The 7,842-nt window shown below is 37.4% G+C and overlaps 1 long non-coding RNA gene across 1 annotated transcript; it reads left to right on the plus strand.

The window, feature by feature from the left end:
- The first annotated feature begins 6,799 nt into the window (after positions 1-6,799).
- On the plus strand, positions 6,800-7,593 carry LOC134624440 (uncharacterized). Its single transcript, XR_010093548.1, has 3 exons — positions 6,800-6,899; positions 7,191-7,400; positions 7,503-7,593. It is a non-coding gene; the product is annotated as an uncharacterized LOC134624440 (long non-coding RNA).
- Positions 7,594-7,842: the final 249 nt, after the last annotated feature.

A 7,842-nucleotide genomic window follows, 5' to 3' on the forward strand; every position in this document is an offset into this window, starting at 1 on the left:
GGATAGGAAATGCAGAGTAACACAAGAGGAAACAGGCGGGCAGCAAAACAGTTTGTCACCACAAGGAAACAGTGGTACACCAAAGCTACTAATTCAAAAGTAAGAAGGAAGTAAAGACAGCTGAGAGAACCTACCAGAGATGTAGACAACAAAATTGTCTACATCTCTGGTAGGTTGAAAGTGAGGGGTAAAAGTTAAACTAAACAAGAGAAAAATGTCACCAAAAACAGGAGACGTGACCCGTAACTAACCAGTGGGAACACATAACTAAACATACAAATTCAGAAAGAGAAAACATAAAATATCTAAACAATAAGCAAGCCAGTAATCAAATTAAAGATACCTAATGATAAAATTAACTATACAGTCAAAAAAAACCCCACAAAGACTAAAATGGTAAAAGAAATGAGACTATCGAAATTTAGGATATTGATTTTTTTTCACATGAATGTGTTATATTCAGTACTAAGCTTGGTAATCTTGAAAATTTAGGAAGTAGGATAAATAAATTTAAAGGGTTAGTATTCTGGATTTGGAAAGTAAGATTTAAGTTCAAAATGGCAATCCAATTCATTTTCATATACTGTGAACACTGGTCGCCAGTTCTTCTTCCTTACAAAACAATTTTTTTGAAAAAAATTAGGTCTAAAATACAACCTGTTTTATATTTACATCATTGCGTGCAGCATGAATGAGCATGACTGGAGCTGCAGGAACATAAACACATTCTGTGTCTTTTAGAAATGCTTGTAGATCCTGCCCACATCACTGATTTTCTCAAGAAAGCCACCACACACATCCCTGAAGCACTCGGTAAGCGTTCAGTTCATTTCTCCGTTAGGACAACTCTAATAACCCCAATAATATCTCTGTTAATGAGAAATTATATAATATTTACTTACCAGCTGTAATCTGTATGTATATGTAGTTCAGAATCTCAGATTTACAGAAATATATGACAGAACTTTTTGCTTTCAATTATAACAGACTGCTCATTTATAATCACTTGTTGGACTTTTGATTTTTGTTCAAATATATAATACATATACAAACAGTAGCATTTGTGATGTTTATGTAGGATTGTATTAGGGGGGAATAAGTATAAGGGATATACTTCCCTATCCCTTGTGTCTTACCATGCAACCTCTATGTTACTCAATAGTCGTTCTTGAGAAAAATCCCACAACTGAGAACCTAGACTGGTTCTATGGTCTTCTGGCTGGATTTGTCATCTGCACAACTGGGCACAGAAGAGGCGTCATATCAAATATGACAGTTGAGGAAGTTGGCACTGCTGAAGTGGATGATGATGGCCGGCGGATAATCAGAGTAAAATCATTAAGAAATTATTTTTTCTCTCTGATTAAAGATTCTTTCTTACCAGCGACATCAATGACTGTATGCAATGTAATTTAGTTGCTGATTCTTTTACAGGTAAAAGAACACAAGACCAAAGAAACATTTGGCCATGCACTTGTTCCCCTAACGAAAGACGAATACATATGGTTTCACCGCTTTGCGTACCACCGCCACAGATACCCTGGTGGATCATCACAATTGATTTTTGCCAACACCAATGGACAGCCTTATTGTAGGATGTTGACTTCATTTCAAGATGCATGGAGGAAGTTTGGTATTCCAGGAAAACCAACCTTCTCTATGATTAGGAGCAGCATCAGCACTTTTGTGAGTAGTTTCCACTTTATGGTGATTCAGTGTTTTTTCCTTCCTATCCTTTTAGAGGGATGATATGAAACAGTCACCCTTAGTTTAAAAAAAAGGGTTCTACTCCCAGTGTTTTAATGTTGAAAGGACATTTCTTTTTCTTTATATTGTCTTCTGTTGTATTTCTTTTTGTGGTTCTGTCCTTAGCTCTGCAAATCTTGAAAATTTCAAATGTTAGTGCAATTAATAACATTATTTAATGTTTACATTTGTAGAGTGGGAGATCCTTGGGAACCCAAAGCAAGGTACAAGTCCACCGGATGATGTGCCATTCTGATGCAACTGCGGCGAGATTTTATGGGGCAGATTTAAACTTTGACGAAGCCTTCAAGTGCCGCAACAATGTTGCAAAGGCACTTGCTGTGAACAATAGAAGCAGAGACTCTGAGGAATCTACAACCTCAGAAGACAATGAAGATGTGTTGGAGAGAAGATATGCTGGACTGAAGAAAAGAAAGTCTAGTCAAAATGCCACAAGAGGAGAAATTGTGAAAAAGAAGACCAAACTGCATGCAAACACCAATGACACAGACAGCAGCAAAGATGAAAGTAACAATGAAGTCAGGAAAGTCATTGACCCGGCAGCAAGAAACACATCTGGAAAACACCCACATAAACAGAGTGGCAGGGGAAGAGCAGGAGTGAGGGTAGAAGAAGACACAACAGGTGATGAAGATATGCCAGGGATGGTGACTACAGAGAGTAGTGAAGGTGAAGATTATGATGATAACTCTGAACACATTGACCTTACAGCAGCAGGTACATTGGGATCCACCAAAGGTAAAGATAATGCTAAAGAAAAAGAAAAAGCCACAAAGGACACAGGAAACTTGTATAGTCGTACTCAATTTCTTAAAAAGAAGTTTAAATGTTGGGAATATCCTAAAATTATCTTAGAAAGAATTGCAATCCAAACACAAATACAAAACGTTGTTATACCAAACGAAACAACTGAGGGTGTGAACCAAACACAGACAGAGACAAGAGATGAAGACAATGAAGCCTTGAGGCCACAAAGCTTGAGTGAAAATGAAAACAGTATACAAACAGTGACTACAGATAATGAAGAAGACAAACCTGAAGATGAAAATGGTCCCTTGGTGAACACAACAGACAGAGACCAAGACGTTTCCAGTGGACTAGTGAGAAAAACTACAGAAAAAATCAAAGCTTTGAGCAGAGAGGACATAGGCAGAGATAAAAATGAACCACAGACAAAGACGACAACCAAGGAAAAGGGCCATTTGAGAGCAGAAAGAACAACAGAGGAAGGAATGAGAACACAGACAGACACTACAGAAAAAGACAAAGCAGTCAGCACAGAGGACACAGACATAAAGGAAGAGGGACCACAGATGGAGACCACGGTTAAAGAAAAAAACCTTTTGAGAGCAGAAGGAACAACTGAAAACAAAGACACAGTTAGAGTAAAAGAAGATCGCCCTGGGACTAGCTATGAGTCTCTGGTGACACACCCAAAAAAGAGGAAAAAGTCTCTAAGGCGGAAAAGCTGTTTGGCAAAGTGTGATAAAAGCAAAGAAACAAAGAAAAAAGGCAACAAGCAAGAAAGAAAAAGACCAAAGAGCCTGACTGCAAGACAGTTGTTAAGTCCAAAGATGCTCAGAAGTCACAAGACTAAAGAGGCACCTAAAGATACCAACAAAAGACAAAAAGCCATTCAAAGACTCAGAGGAAAAGATACGAAAATGATTTTTGGTTGTTGTTGATTTTACTCTGTTCTTCTGACAGTTTGTGTTCCTACATTTTGAAAACTATGTTATCATGTGAGGTTTTGGTTACTTATTTTACACAGTTTTTTACACAGGTTTTTTTTTTCTAGATTTTACTCACTTTGGTCATGTGAGAGTCTTCTTTTTTGTTAAGGTAAGTTATTGTTCTTATTTTCTACTTTTAAAATAAAACTCATTAAAAACGGACAAATGCTGATATATATAAGTTTTTGACAACAAATGTCAAATGCAATTATAAAGATTTTTCAGTTCAATTTGAAAATCATGTGTCTTTGTTCTACAATCATTGGTCATGGATTTCATTTCCAAGCTGTAATTCCAAATAACTTACATATTATTCAGGCAAGGTTGCTAAAGGATGATATGTAGATGTTACTTTTTTTTGCTTTTTTGTGTATGTAGTGTGTCTTTGGAAATCAATGTTCTCCACAAACAGAATAAGAACATCCAACAATGTTAGATGTGTTTTAGTGTGTATCCTCTATGTTATTGGTTTTACGTGATCCTGTAGATCTCTTTTTTGTACACTGTTATGACCTGAGTCAAAGTTCATCACACATAACACAGAACTTTATTCCAAACAAACTATGTTTTTTCTTTCACAATGTGGATTTCCAAATGAGTCACATTTCACACTAATGCGGTTCTTAAGGAATAAAATGCAAATTAGTAGATTTGATTACACAGTTACTATAATGACACATGCAATTCCTCACAAATCATCCTCAATTAAAAGTTACCGTGTCTTATAACAGACAGCATAAATCGATCGTCTGATTTACTGGTAGATAGTGATTTCAGAGTGATGTCAGCTGAAGTCTGGAGAAGAAAAATTTGTTAAGTGGTGAGTCCAGTCTGGATTCTTTCTATCCTAATTACTATTGATTCTTCTTTTTTTTCATCCCAATCACTAGGGCTACCAATTTTCCCATACAATCAACAATTCTTCCAATTTTTCCACCCTAATCTTTAGATCTTCCATTTATTCAAGATACATTGGCTGAACCTCAGGAGCAGGACCACGCCTCCAAACATACCCCTTCTGGGTCTTATCTATATGGCCCCCCTCTTGTACAAGCTGTTCGTTCTTGTTTTCGTGCCCCACCTTCCCGTTTGCTTTTTTCAATTCTTTCAATTCTTCATGTCTCATTAGTACATTGGAATCTACCACGCTGGGGAGCTGCCTCCAGTCCCCTTCGAGGTTATCCCCGAAAAGCAGCTCAATTCATATCCAAAACATTCACCGTTACATAACGCTGTGAAACGCTTGACAGAGGCGGTTGCACTTTCTCCTTCTCCCTCTCACTTATCTTACCTGCTTGGCTTCTCATGTCTTTTGTATGGTCTTGCTCATTCTCTAACCCTAAGAGAGTCTCCCAGACTTGTTCTCTAAAAACCTAAAGAAGAATTATGGATTTGATCAACTGATCCCTTAACGAAACTGACAACTCCTGGGCTTGGGAGAGCTCGATTGTCCTGTGGAGACATTTGCTGCTGGATACTCGATGGTCGGTTGCGTCGGGTGACTGGCGACACTCTCAGTGGAGGACATTGAATGACATCTACCAATTCGGAACCATGATAACAGAGTTTTGGCTGATTGGAGCTAGCTTAAGCGGCTACAGCTGTTCAAAATCCCACAAGGCTGGCCGACAAGACAGACGATGGGCAGGGCTGTGAGTACTCAGACTGTGTTTTTTTAAATGCAATATGGATAAGATCTTGGAGAAGCTCATGGCTCTGCAATATGAATAACATCCTGAATAAGAACAACGAGAATTTAGAGACCTGATGACCAGTGACGGACATTAGACCTAATGTAAAATTGGAAGCAATCTTAATGCTCACAGGGGTCAATTGGTTAACTTTCTTGATTATTCATTTTAAATTCTGACAATAGGTTGTGTGAATAAGCAGAAAAAAATGCAATTTTTTGGGATTAACAAAGTTATCTGACTCTGATCATTAATATAAAATACTACAACAACTAATAATAGCAACTCAGATAAAAAGCCATTGTTTATGTGAACATTCATACAGCACTTTAATCAATACTACAGAGTCAAAGTTTATTGATTTCTTTTACGAGGTATAATTTCAAATAAAAATATTTCTAATGGTAGCTGTGCAAATCCTGTTAATTAAGTTAAGTTATATTAGTTACACATAAAATTTCTAATGGGTATTTCTACTTTCCAAGGTCCAGTACCCTATAAAAGACAGCAGAATTCAGTTCTCTGATTGGCTGGAAGATTGTTGTGAGTATAACAGCAAAGTTTGGGGGAATGGCAGTGCTCGGCCCCTTGCCAACCCAGTTGTGGGTCTGCAGTGCCCACTATCCTGGGTTTTGGCACCACTGTAACAAACCACTGCAGGCCCAGTGACATTTTCAAGCTTTTCAGCATGGTTTATTCCACATCTCCGCAACATCCCTTGATACAGGACCCTGCACAGCTTTTAAGGTGGTGAGGCTAGATCGTAGATGCAGCACAGGTGCGTCAATCTCACGTGCTGTGGTACTGCAAGCCACGACCACATGAGATTTTAACCATACATTTGGGCAGCACTTTATATTTTTTTCTTCATTTAAACCATTTTCTATCCATGGCTGGTTAAGAATCACCAGTAAGCCTAACACGAAACTCTTCTGTACTGTTGGAGGAAACCCAAGTATCCACATGGACAACATTCACTCAAAAGCAAGTGAGCAAGTCAAAAAGACACTTAGATCCACTGGATAATGATAACAGGAAACGTGTGAGATCAATTTATTGATTTAACATTTCCTTTTTTCTATCACTGTTAATGTGGTTCATTCCACCTACCTTGTCCTAATCTCCAAATCACACTGATCAGATAGAGATGTCTATCCCTTTGATTTATATCTTACATCACAGCATTCACTCTTTTCCTGTCATGCTTTCCTGCATTGCAAAATAACTTCATATGTCCAATAGCCAGATAAGAAATTAGTCAAACTATAGGTTGTAATCTACAAATTATATTAAACTGTGTTACATTCCTAAAATTCTTATTTTCTTTCTTAGATGTAGTTAGTGTACTGCTGCCAATGAGTTCATAAACACGTCTGTTTGAAGTTATTTTATTGGAGTATCTACCAGCAAGAATTTTGAGAATCAAAGATCATTTTAACTAGGTGTGATTTCAAAAGAGTTGCACTAACCAAATTCCTAAAAGCTGTTAAGATATTAATTTAATTTAATTTAATTTTCATCTATTTCAATTACAAAAAAGAATCCAAATGAGTCATCTTCCATTCCAAGTATTGGTACCCTCAACTATGTTGGCAAACTAGATCATGTGATTGGCTGAAGGATCTGATTCGTCATGAACTTTGGGGGGAGGAGCATTAACGTCAGCGTGTGGTGAGAGTACAGCAGACTGGCAAAGATTTGTTTCAAGGTAAGTGCGATCCTAACCACTAACTCTTTCATTTTGTTATGATCCTAATCCTTAGTCCTTCCAATGATACAATACAAATAGCTAAACTTCCATAATTTTCATCCCTGTCCCTGGACATTCCAGTTATATAATATACATCACTAATGCTTCCAACATTGTGCTGATGTCCTCTGTATGCAGTGTGTCTTTGGAAACATGCCACGCTATGTCCACCAAACATATGAATTGTATTTAATATTTTTGTTTATTTTTTATGTATTTTCTAAAAAAATATTTTCTCATTCAACACAGTATTGCAAGTCCTTAGTCAAGTGGGCTCCTTACAAGAAGAGGAAAATGGATAGAAGACCGAGGACTCCAATTCCTGAGGACCCTGTGAAAAGCAATAAACCACCACTGGTGGAAAAAGATGACCTAAAGTCACAGGACGAAACTAAGAAGTTGGAGATTTCTGAAGCCATTAAAGAGCCTCAGTCCAGCAATGATGGTGTGCCAGTGAATGTAAGTTAACAGAGTAACACAGCCAACAAGAAATTAAATATCAGATGAAATGAGTTACTACGACAAATACTAAGAATCTCCTCTCTTCATTTGCCTTTGCAGGCAGATGATGTTGCTGATGGGAAAGGAAAATGACTGCCAATAAAGACACACAAACATAGCTACACACAGACAAGCATGCATGCACCTGCACACAGATGTTCATATACAACAATGTTCAGATAAAGTTCAATAAAGTTCTTGTTGTTCAATGGCAAAATCCTGTGTTTTCTTTCTCACACTGATGGAGGATGGGAAAAGTCAACGGTCATGGTATTCAAAAAGAATATAATGCAAAGATTTGCAGCTGAATCAAAACATGAGGAGCAGCACTGTAATGTAATCCTTCTTATATAATACTGTTATATACCTACTGACTACTTGAATCACTTTAGATTAAAAG

The sequence above is a fragment of the Pelmatolapia mariae genome, linkage group LG3_W (assembly GCF_036321145.2).
Source record: "Pelmatolapia mariae isolate MD_Pm_ZW linkage group LG3_W, Pm_UMD_F_2, whole genome shotgun sequence".
NCBI lineage: Eukaryota > Metazoa > Chordata > Actinopteri > Cichliformes > Cichlidae > Pelmatolapia > Pelmatolapia mariae.